Genomic DNA, 12945 nt, shown 5'->3' with positions numbered 1-12945 from the left:
ACTCATTCCACAGACAGCGTCATTTCCTGAGCACCTATTTTGGGCAAAGCACTGCTACCTGACATCCGCAAGCCAGGACAGCCCCCTCATATACGTCTGACCCAAGAGGCGATTCTTCCATGGATCCCCTTGAGCAGAAAACACTTTTGTGTCTTTGGAGAGTAAAAGGATTATGTCGGATGGTTCACGGGTGCTTCTAAATAACATACATTCTTTCTGAGACTTGGTGACCCTCCGGATATTTGCTGCCTGGTCTGTCAGGATGATAATGGATCTGTTTTAATAGACAAAGCTCTGGATGAGCAGAAAAGCCACAAACAAGCATCTAATTTAATAAAGACTCTCATTAGCTCCTGCGCATTATTTCATCTCTCCCACCCCAAACCCCAACCACCTTGAAAGACACTCATCTAAGTAATGATGTGGAAAATAATTAACAGAAGTAGGGGGTAGGGGGAAAGGGCAATAAGAATATTTTAGTCCAAGACTGCATTATAAAACACGTTTAATGATTTCAAGAATTTTCTTTTTCCAGGTATTCACAGTCCAGTCCCACCTGGTCCATAGCACTCATTTTGGGGGATTTTACCTAACTAACTAAATATTTAAATAATAAAAATCAGAACCTGTTTTTCTCCCCACCCAAGAAACATTTCTGTTTTGCATCTGTAACGGATGAGATGCCTGAAGATCTTAACTAATAACCAAAAGCTGAAATTACAGTGCATGAAAATTCACCTACCAAAACCAAAACCTTGAATAGTTAAAAAGGAAAACAAACAAACAAACAAATCCCATTAGAATTGCTCTTTACCACATCCCACTGCCCATTTTCTGCTTTTAGGGGAGAAAAAGAGTCACAATTTAATGGTTTTCCTGATTGAAGTCCTAAGTGTCCAGATAGATCTGCTCCAACGTCCTCAGTCAGGTACAGTTTGACAAGACCCAGGAACATCAGTTCCGGAAGCAGCTGAACTGAGGGCCCATCATCTTAAGGTAGCAGATGATCAGATTCTGACCACAGCCCCCCAAACTGACACCTGTTGAAATAACATTGGAACCACATTTGTAACTAATCTCAACCGAGATGTCAACTCAATTAATATTACAAGATGACTACCCACCAGACAATGCTGACGCAGAGCTGATGTTCCCAGTCAAGTCTGGGCTTGTTGTCAGTTACCTGACAAGCCCGGAAAAAATTAATACTAAATATAAGGTAATTTAATTAACTCCTCCTTTCCCAGAAGGCACACCCAAGTGCTTCGGCTGCCCAGAGGCCTTCTAGCAAACAGAGGACTGTTTTACCTCGAGTCAGTAAACACTTAATGTGAGATTTTATGGTTTTTAATGGGCATTATATAGCTAAGGCTGTGTGTGACCTTTTGCCTAACGATGGTTTTTTTTTGGAATCTCCTAACATAAAATGAATACACATAAATTTCCAGAAAAAATCAAGGCAAAGGAAATTTCAGGGAACAATAGTATTTCTTGACTTTTAAAATAATTTTAATATATTTAATTATATGTATTAATATAAAATACATTAAATTAATATGTCAAATACTAAATAAATATTAAATAAAATAATTTTGAGAGAGAGAGGCAAAGGCTTTAAATGGGGAAAAGGTGGCGTGAATAGTTAAAAGGGCAAAAACATGTTTTGGGAAATAATTTCAATATGTAGCCTTTCCTGTCACTGCTGAACTTCCAAGCTGCTTTGTCACCATTCTTTTCTGGGTTTTCTCAAAAAGGCAATTCTTTTGAAAAATCTCTCTTCCTCCCAAATTTCATTTCAACAAAGACCTGTCCAGGAGTTTGCTGAAGTCAACTTGGCAGTTTTCACTGAAATGGACATCACACTGTTTAATTATCCCTGACAAATTTTTTCCTTCCTACTTTAAGTCAATAATATGCATCCATGGCAACAGATTACTAAAGTCCTTAGTTGTTAACTAGACATATTTATGGGCGTGAGAGTAATAGATGGACAAGTTCTCAAAGGTCAAAGAACTAAGAACGACTTGAGGAATATGATGTTCTGCATGTTGTCGGGAGGGCATATTTTTTGAGTTGTTTGTCCAATATTAAGAATAGATTTGCATCCAGCTATGACCAATTCCTCACCAGGTCCCTCCCTGCTTACCAATGGTATGATGGTGGATTTAGTAAGGCATGTAGCTCCTGGCTACTAGAGTATTGTTTTTCCTGGCTCAAAACTACCTGAATTCTACTACTATCACATGATTGTACTATAGTAGTTAGGAAATCTCTCAGACTAGTGCCAGCTCTGCCTCTGATTAACTTGGTAGTGTTGGTAGTAAGTCACCTTTCTGGGTCTAGGTTTTCTTGTCTTTAACATGAATAGATTGGACAAGACAACCTCCAAATTCCTCTGCTGCTCTAATGATTTTATGATTCAAATGGATCTCAATCCTTTTTATTGCACTTTTAAAAAAATCAGTTTCAGAACAGTCTTCCTCATACTCAGAGAGAGATATTTAAAACTATATCCAATATTCCTTACATAAGAGCCAGTTTGATCTCTGAATGGATAGATAGATAACATAATTACTTGACCCCAAGCTTCATTTTTTTGCCTCAAGAGATGTATAAAAAGCAAATTTGCCAAATTTGCTCCTTCACAGATAGAGTCATAGAGGATAACTATTGATCCTCCCAAAGGGAAGTGGAAAACTTCTTCAACAGTTCTTAGTATTTCCAGCCAAATTGTTGCTGAGTTAGAGAGCTTTACTTCTGATGACTGACTCCTGTGGTTTCAGCTGAAGAATCATCGGTCCTGAATAGGAATTTATAGGGTCCTCTCTATACCTTTAGAAGCACCAAGAATTGATAAAGATATCTGAAATTTGCAGAAAATATTCAGTAAATGTCAATGAAGGTAGTTTAAAGTGAGCCACCTGCCATGTTTTCCCCCATTTTTTAAATAAAGTTTGAACCAATTCCACTGACTTGGGCATTACTTCTTTAATATCATTCAAGAGTTTTACAGAAGTGGAATAAAAAGTAGTCCTATGGATACTATTAATGTTTCCAACTAGTGTGACTCCCCAGGACAGTGGGACTTGATTGAGATGGCAAATCCTTGTACGATTGGGATTCCGAGCCACTTAGTAATAGTATTATCAACCACCATATCCTGTGAAAACACCTCATATACATTCTTCTAAAGAAGACTAGGACTTGAGAAGGAGGGGGCAGACAGCGTCTTCCTTCTCCTCCGCCCAAAGCTCCTTTTTTGGTCTTGAACTATTGTGAAGCAAGGCCCACATTTTTTAATATCATAGAGAAAGTACTTGAGAAGAATAAGGTGAAACAGCAGTACCCAGAAGCCTACAATCAGTACTCTCCATTAAGTGGCAAGTATGTGTGGTTACAAAAAAAGTTATTTACCATGTGAATGCCAGTGGAAAAATCAGAATTTCTGAAGGAGCATGGTTTGATTTATGTCACCCACAGAGGAGCCAACTCAGGGGAGACAAAGGCTGATTACTCTTTTTATAGCAGATTTTGATTTGTCATCTCCTGCTCATAAACCTTTAATGACTCCTGCTTGCCCACTGATTAAAGTTTAAACGTCAATGCCTGCCACTTAAGACCATAATTTGGACCCAGACTTATCTTTATGTCCCATTACTCCTAATCAGGAATTCTATGTTCCAGTTAAACTATAGCACTCACTGTCCAGAGACCAGAGAGTGCTTTCATAACTCTGTATTTTGCTGATGTTCTTGCTATGGCTAGTGACCATCCTCCTCACACTTCTCCCCAACCCCCAAAATCAGTCTAGCCAATTATTACCTTATTCTTCAAAACCCAGCTCAAATGTTAACTCTTCCATTAAGCTTTCTTATGTCCTATATCATTTTGATTCACCACCCAAGAAGATGAAGCAAGTATTTTGCCATTTTTTTGGGGGGTAAGGAACTTTTTATTTTTGGCTCTTTATTCCTCTTTAGCTCCTTATCTTGTAAATTAATATAGTCAAGGGCTTATTATATCTTTTGGGATGAGGAGAAAGACAGAGAGAGAGAGAGAGAGAGAGAGAGAGAGAGAGAGAGAGAGAGAGAGAGAGAGAGAGAGAGAGCCACTAGCCCCTGAATGTTTACTTCTTTGCATGACTTTCAGATGACAAGAAATAGAAAGTGGCAGTTATTGAGAAGCCAGGGTGCCTTTGATTTAAAAGGGAATGTTGTGGAAAATCTATTTTAAAACTGTACGTGGGGGGGGGGGGAAGAGGCAAAGAGGGGAGCCAGAAACTGGCATGTTGTGACAATTAGACCACCTAACAATAGGCTGCTTCTCTCCTTCAGAGGATGGCACCCTGAGCTTATGATGAATGACAACAGCTGGCAGATAGGTGCACAGTTTTTCAAAGGAAAAAAAAATCTAATTTGTAAACAATCAACATCTTCACAAGCTATAAACAGCCTATCCTGACTCCAACCAGATTTACTGATGCTTGAGTGACTAAAAATCACAATGTTTTTCCAAACCCACTTCATTAATTTGTGGTCTGGTATTCATTAGGACAACAAGCCTCGGGGGGGCTACTTACAACTTCGCTTCCATCTTAATGATGATGGCCTGGGGTCCACTGATGCCTCTAAGGTGGGTACAATCCCTGGGACGCCCCAACTCAAGAACAGCTTCCTTCCATTTGCATTGTTGCCAGCCAGACTCGAGGCTAAAGAGAAAGAAATTTTTAAAAAAAATTTTTTTCTAAGAAAAATTTTGCTTTTCAAAAATAACTGATCATTTATCACTCATCCCGGCTGAGCGATTGCCTTTACATTCTGGATGGATGCCTCCTCTCTACTGCCCCTTCCCCCCAGGGAAATCAAGAAAAACAAGATTCTACTTGTCTGGGCCCACAGAGACTTTGTGGAATAACTGCGATCCTCACAATGAGCGGCAGCAACAGCCCCATATACAGTACTGTAAATACAAACTCTCTCTGCCGAGTGGCAAAGAATAATGAAGTAATTAGGTGAGCCATTATCAGCACCTGTGACTCTGATTGGTACAAGCACGTTTTGGCGCTTCCTTATTATTAGGGTGGCCGCAACAATAAACACATTTTGAAGTTACATAACTTCTTTCCTTTCTGCCCAGCCTCCCCTTCCCAACTGCTTCACTAGGCTCAAAGGGAGCTGGAGGCTGGCGACAAGAGTTAAGCTTGGAAATGTCACCTTTGGCCGGGTGTCTGCGAGCCCGGGGCCCTGGGTTATTCTGGGCAGCCTGGTGGCAACAGAACTGAGGTCAATTAGATTCCCTCTCTCCAATCCATTAGGGTTAATGCAGTTTTAATTAGCACTTGATTTGCAGCCGATGAGGTACCATTTAACGTGCCATTTATAGACTCCAAACCCTTTAATGTCCCAAATATAGACACCAAACCACAAGGCTGCTCAGAATGTGAGACAAATGAGAGCATGGAAGCTTTCCAGAGCAGCTTGTTGTTGGGTTCTAAATAACAATGTTGGAAATCGCAACCTGATTCATTACTACCTGCGTGGCTGACTTTCCCCTCTAGGAGAATGCTCCGAATCTCTCCAATTCATGTTCTGATTTCTGTGGAAAAGCAGAAGTCTCTCTCTTCTTTGCCAGAAGGACCAGGTGATTAGCCGTTATTGATTACTGAATATTGATCTTGTGCTGAGTAAACGTGATGTCGAGCACTGTTTGTGGGAGAGAAAGCCATCAGGAGATACGGTCTCCATATTCAACTCCCGTTAAAATTAGGAAGAGGTGACTATCCCTTAGCAAAGTTTCTTAGGACATGGGGGAACTGTTCTACCAGAAAGGAGAAGCAAACACCAGAGAGCAAAAAAAAAAAAAAAAAAAAAAAAAAAAACTCCAAGTAATTGTGACACTGTCTGATTGTAAGACAAATAAATAGCAAAGCATCAATTGGGTCTCAACACAGGAGTCTTATCAGACCAAAAAAATCTTACACAAAAAATCCTGACAAATATAACCCAAGTGCTTCTTCTATGCTTAGTGATGGACTCTCTCCAGCATGAGCTAGTATATTCTGGACTGGCTGGCACTTGCTGGGAGCTTTCCTTAACACAGACCCTTCAGTCAACAACAATCTCTAGGCTGCCCATTGTGGGCAGCATTTCCTGTTTACTCAGGTGACCCATAGCTACCAATGCTTTTACACGACTCAATTCCTGTGAGCCTTCTGCCAAAGGATTCCAGGTTTTCTACAGATTTAAACTGGTCAGGCAGGATGTTTTATCTTTCAAACCATATAATTTTTTTAATGATTGATGATATCTGGTGATAATCTACATATGTTAGTTAATGCTGACAAATAATACTAATTAAAAACCACACTAAAAGCACAATTACAGTGTGTTTTCATGTTGCAAAGAACTCAACACACATTTCATGCTCACAGCAAATCTATGAGGTGGATGCTATTGTGATCCCCATTTTATAAATGGAGAAATTGAGGCTCGTAGAGGTAAGTGAATGAAGCATCCATCATTTGAACTTAGGTTTTCCCGACACTAAGTCTAGGGCTTCAGACTATTAGGAAGTTATTATTGTTGTTCACTTTTGACTATCTGACTCATTGTGATCCCATTCAGGGTTTTCTTGGCAGAGATACTGGAGTAGTTTGTACTTTCCTTCTCCAGCCCCTTTTACAGATGAGGAAACTGAAGCAAACAGAATTAAGTGACTTGCCCAGGGACACAAGCTAGTAAGTTTATGAGGCTGGATTTGAACTCATTTCTTCCTGTTTCTTTAGCTCTATCTACTCTGCCACTTGGAAGTTATGGCAACTAATTAATCAAATGTTTTGTGTAACATACTTGAAATAAACAGAACTGATTTGGGCATCTGGGTAGTGCAGAGGATAGAGTACTGGACCTGGGCTCGGGAAGACCCGAGTTCAGAGCTAGTCTCAATCAGCTACTGTGTGATCCCACAAAAGTCACTTAACCTGCCTTAATTTCTTCAACTGCAAAATGGGAATAATAACACCTACCTCACAGGATTTTTGTGAGGATCAAATGAGGTATTTGTAAAGCGCTTAGCACACAGTGGACATTACTTAAGTGATCATTCCCTTCCCCAGCTAGTAGTCAGAAGTTTTGGGGTCTAATCCCCTCTATTGCTAATCAATCACCTGTGTTGCCTTGTGCAAATCACTTCCTTGCTTTGAACCTTAGATTCTTGATTTGTAAAAGAAGGATGGGTCATATGACCTCCAAAGATTCATTTCGGGTCTAACATCTTACAGTAGTACATGAAACACAACAATGATGATGGACAATGAAGAGGAAACACACACATACATACATATATATATACATACACACACATAGAAATATATGTACAAACACACATATACACATATACACACATATATATACATACACATATATACATACATACAAATATCTATATGTACACACACACACACACACACACACACACACATATATATATATATATATATAAAACCTTCCTTCCAGAAGTCTACACTTTAATTGGAGGGACAAACTGTGGAGTACACAACCTAAATGTATGAAAAGTCATCCAATATAATATAGCCTGGACAATATATGCTGTAGTTATGTATAAAAAGGAGCAATTGTTGAAGACCAAAATTTTCAAAGAAGGCTTCCTGAAATGGTTCAGTGAAAAAAAAAAAAACTCTAAGTCCTCAAATTAAACATGTTTTTAAAAATTTCATTAAAATTTTTTTACATTAAAAATTGCATTTAAGGACCTATTTGAAAAAACACAAAGAAGAAGAAAAAAAGCTTAAATGTAAGATAACTGAATAGTTATATATAATGGATGTTTCTCTAGTCCAAAAACTTTTAGGGTTATAAGTAGTGTGGGAAAAACAGGGCTTTGTCCAAGAGTACAGAAATAAAGAATGTTGACAGTATTGGAATTCCTCCTGTAGCTAGAATCATTGAGCTTAGCACTTCATTAACAAAAGTATTTAGTGAAAATATGAAACTTTCCAAGTAGTTTTTGTTCATTTCCTTCTTCCCCCTCTCAACCTTCCAGCAGACCCGGTCTCACCTTTCTCTTCTCTTCCTTCCTCCTCTCCTCTACCACACCCATACCCAAGCATCTTGGTATCCTTGGGGTCTCCATCTCCTTTTCACAGGACAGTTTCCAGGGTCTCTTTGAATATAGAAACCCAAGATGGTCTCAGCATCTATGCCAACTGCATTTATCTTAAAATAATTGATTTGAAGACACTTTTCATTCTGTTTGGTACAGATTCATTTTGTGATACTTGCCTCAAGCACCAGAATTTCTAATTATACTCCTGAAAAAAGCTGTACCTCACTTTCTTAGTTTGCCAACAAAGTCTATTTTTAAGCAGATTCTCCAACTATATAGGAGATTCAGAGTAAGGCAGAGACAGCTGTGAAAAATGTCATTCGTGGAATCTGGCCAGTGCATGGAGAACCGTGGGTGATTCTCCATCTTCTGGATACTCTAGTTTCACTGACTTAGCAACCAAGCAACATTATAATAAAAGAGAAAATGAATGGTATATTGAAAAGATGGCTTAACAGATTGATTCCTAGTCCTGTTTACTAGTTGTATGACTTTGACAAATTAGCTAATCACTTGGAGCCTCCGTTTCCTCCTATAAATGGTGGATTAAAAATAGATGGAACCACCTATTTAATGGTGGATAAAACTCTTGTAATACATTCTTTACAGGGTTATTATGAGGAAATAATTTTGTAAACTGTAAAATTGGATAAATTCTGAGATATTAGTGTAATTAATTTAATTTTATATTAGCTTCCAGATAAACTTTTTTTTAGGAGGTGGAGGACAAGGTAAACTGGACTTAGAGTTTCACCAGTGTGGAAAACTTCTCTTGTAGAAATTCAAATCAACAACTCCTCTGTAATATAAAGGGATGCCTGGAATACCAAATTTAGTGACTTTATCAGAATTATATGGCATCCTCTGAGCAGTCACATAACTTTGACTATAAATGCAATATATATATATATTCACATGCATAATGCACATTGTATACGTATGTGCATGTATAGATATTATTATATATTACATCACATAAATATATATATGTGTTGTAATATATAATTATATATATATATTATTATATATATTTATATAATTATGATTATATATAAAATATATATGCACACACATACATAGAGACAGAGACAAAGATGCACATGATATAACTGAAGATGTGGCAGCAGCAGAAATGTAGCTGGAGGTCCTAATCCTTATCCAAGCTGTGACATTTACCCACCAAGCTTTAAGAGATGTGACTTTGTCCACCTGGGACAAAAGCCCAGTAAGCTATCAAATGCCATTCATTGGTAGTAAATACATGTGAAGGGTTTCAGACATGAGACCTGCAAAGTTTAAATTCCTCCCTATTTCAGTTTGCATGGCAGTGAGTATTTGGTCTAACAGGCATTGCCTCCAAAACCTTCAGCTGATTTCTTGTTCAACAGCACTGTCATTGAATAGGTAAATATTTTGGAGTGTGTACCCACTATTTATCAGGGAAAACAGAAAGGTTGGAAAGATGACTTTTTGCAGAGACTAAAAAATACTTAGGCTACCATCAATGCCAAATGTTCACAGAACAGGTTCCTTTGTTACAGAGCAGCTGGCCTGTTATGTTCTTTGCTTTTGGACAATGTGCCTCCTTGGGCACCCATTGAGCAGGCTCCAGTGACTACAGCTGTAAGTTTATGTTATTTTCCCCAATAAGTGATTTCACATATGCAATAATTGGCTTTTTTATGTCAATACTTGTTAAGAGTCTCTTCTTTAAAAAAAAAAAATAGAAAGGAAATCAATCTAAAAACACCTTAAATTGATAAAGGTTGCACCCAAAGCAATCAACTGTAGGATAAGGACATAGGAGTGAAAGTGTTTGAACTGGATCTAATATTCTTTCTGCCTCTCAGTTGACAGATTGACACTAGTTCAAAGGAAAACAGGAAAAGCCTTTTTAGCTTTGCCTTTTTCTGGGGACAAAAGCTCAGATTAAATTTTTTTTTTAAAAGCCTATATAAGGGGAGAAATAGACTCTTTGTGTGCTTTTATTAACATGCTAACCTAACTCAGTGTCTTGAATTGTCTTAAAATAACCATGAAAGCAATGATTTTTCAAGCAATACATAAAATTATCAGGAAAAAAGGAAACGCCACAGAAAAAAAAAAAACTGACAGAAATTAATTTTTCTTGTTTGTTAAATTCCTAAGCAATTGATTTGGACTAATTTTACTTTGTTCAACTGTTGAGCATTTAATGATTTTAACTCCTTCTATTGTATTGGGTTACTATTTTAACAGAAATAAAGTTCCTTTTTCAAAGTTTATTCCCAGATAAATGATTTCACTTCTTTCCAATTGACTTGACAGTGTTAAAAAAAAAAAAAAAAAGGCTATTATTAAGCATATGCAGACACGCTAAAATACCACCGTGTGAATTTTTTTTTTTAAGGAAGAAAAATAACTTTTCCTAATTGGCTTTGGGTGACTTCATTCCATTTTTATTTGTTATTGTTCGTTTTCTATTTATTAGAACGGACAATCAAGAAATGCGGTAGTTAAAAACTAGCATGAAATACAATCAATCTTGTCTTACCCTACACCCCCAGACCCAAAGGGCCCCTTACTGAGCTACTGCGCACGAATGGATGAAGGAGTTCCGAGGAAGGTTAGCCCCTTCCTCGCCAAACGTGGGCCAAACTGGGTTCCCTCCAAGTTCAGCCTGTCCCCCCCATCCCACCACGGCGCAAACGCAGCGGAGACCCAGAGATCCCCGCTCCCCAATTTAAGTCAGGGCCTGGAGGGGCCGGGAAGGCCGATTTGGACGCACGCAGGAAACGATCCGATGCGAAAGAGAGCAGCCAGCGTCCCGCTACTTACTTACCCTTTTAGAGCACGACCGCTACATCTAGGCAAGGATTTCTCCCCCGTCCTACCTGTCTGCACCCAGAGCTAACCCGCTCGCCTGTCTCTCTCCCGCCGGCGGCTCCTGAGCTGGGGCGCGGGCTTTTGGCGTATCCCGCGGCACGCACTTTCCCCGAGAGCAAGGCTGGAAGATGCCCAAACGTACGGCGCCTTGGGGCGAGCCTCGGAAATTCTAATCTGGAGGATAGCCTCCAAATCCCTTTTCCAGGGAGTTTCATCTCTAGCCACTAGATGGCGGTTGACAACCATTTGTGCTTCTTGCTCCATGAGAACCTGAACTTGGGGTCCACATGTGAATTAAGCTCTCCTAAGAGACCTTCTCTGTTAGGTTGTTGATGTAGTTTTATTCTTTGATTAAGAAAAGAATTCAATTCATACCCTTTACTCAAATGGATCTAAGAATTTTATGGCTTTGTAATTATTCATTACTTGCTATAACTATGGAGGAGGGGGTACAGTTTGAAGAACTATAAAATATGGATCATAGGAAAAGATCCCCTTTTAAAGGATCATCGAACAGGTCATACCTAAAGGTCATCTAGTTAAACATCCTTTGGCTTATGAGGAAACTGAGGCTCAGAAAAGGGGAAGTGACTCACCTAATGTCACACAGGCTATAAGTATCAGAGCTGGGATTCTAAAGATTGGAGGCATATCAAAAAGATAAATCACATAGAAAGGAGCCAGATTGCATACCGTTTGGGAAGTTTTCTGAAAGAAGTCATTCACTCATTTAAACTTTTTAAAGAAACAACATATATTTTAGTTCCATAAAAAATTAGAAATCATTACAAAATAAGTTAGCTTATGCCATATCATACCGGGTATTAGCCAGTGTAAACATATGATTGTTCAGTGTTTCTCTGGGCAAGTTTTGAATTTCACTTCCTGGGAAATTCACTTAAAGAGGAGCTGTTCAAAACCTCTCTGTGCTAATCTCTACCTATGTAACTGGGTAAATATCCTTGGACCTCATTTTCGTCAAGTGTAAAAAATGGGGGGTTGGATTAAGTGATCTTGAAGGTCTCTTCCATCTCTGAATCTGTCTTAATTTCTTTAACTCTTGGGGATGGAAAGCATTTTGTATCAATGATATTATTTGCCTTTAATGTTGCCATAAAACTTATAACTGAAAAATAAGCTAATCACAATTTAAGATATTCTCTTATTTTGGTTATTCAAAAAATTTTAATTAAATTTATTTTTTATTAATGTTTTTATTAAAGATTTTTATTTTCAACATATATGTATGGATAATTTTTTAACATTAACCCTTGCAAAACCTTATGTTCCAATTTCCCCCACCCTCTCCCCTAGATGGTAAGTAATCCAATATATGTTAAACATGGTAAAAATGTATGTTAAATGCAATATATGCATACATATTTATACAATTATCCTGCTGCACAAGAAAAATCAAATCAAAAAGGGAAAAAATAAGAAAGAAAATAAAATGCAAGTGAACAATAACAAAAAGAGTGAAAATGCTATGTTGTGATCTACACTAAGTTCCCTCAGTCCTCTCTCTGAGTGTAGATGGCTCTCTTCATCACAAGATCATTGGAACTGGCCTGAAGAGCCATGTCCATCAGAATTAATCATTGTATGATCTTGTTATTGCCATGTACAATTATCTCCTGGTTCTGCTCATTTCACTTAGCATCAGTTCATGTGAGTTCAAGATATTCTCAAATAAAGATTCTTCAGTGTCTCCCATTTGTTCCCCAAATATATCAATGAAATGTTTCTGGAAGAAAAGTAACAGTAGATAAAATTGGGAAAATGAGTTAAAATACCCCCTCTGGTGACCACGGGTAACTTGCTTTTCAGTGTCCTAGACCATTCCTTAAGAATAAGACTTATGAAAGGGCTGATGCCCTGCATTGGTGGGGAGAAAAGGTTCCTTATACCAAAGAAAGTACAAATTTGGACCAAAAATAAAATTTTAGAAATATTTTT

At 38.1% G+C, this 12945-nt stretch overlaps 1 long non-coding RNA gene across 2 annotated transcripts; it reads right to left on the bottom strand.

Moving 5' to 3' along the window:
* Positions 1 to 488: 488 nt before the first annotated feature.
* LOC116421901 lies at positions 489 to 11122 on the bottom strand. Of its 2 annotated transcripts, none has more exons than XR_004232490.1 (4): positions 10946 to 11122; positions 5533 to 5702; positions 4580 to 4708; positions 489 to 1040 (listed from the first exon to the last, which is right to left on the bottom strand). It is a non-coding gene; the product is annotated as an uncharacterized LOC116421901 (long non-coding RNA). The 2 variants fall into 2 exon arrangements; XR_004232491.1 differs by having other exon boundaries at positions 10998 to 11122.
* Between the last annotated feature and the right edge of the window lie 1823 nt (positions 11123 to 12945).

This window comes from Sarcophilus harrisii, chromosome 2, assembly GCF_902635505.1.
Source record: "Sarcophilus harrisii chromosome 2, mSarHar1.11, whole genome shotgun sequence".
NCBI classification, from domain to species: Eukaryota; Metazoa; Chordata; class Mammalia; order Dasyuromorphia; family Dasyuridae; genus Sarcophilus; species Sarcophilus harrisii.
This window is presented reverse-complemented; position numbering and strand designations above follow the sequence as displayed.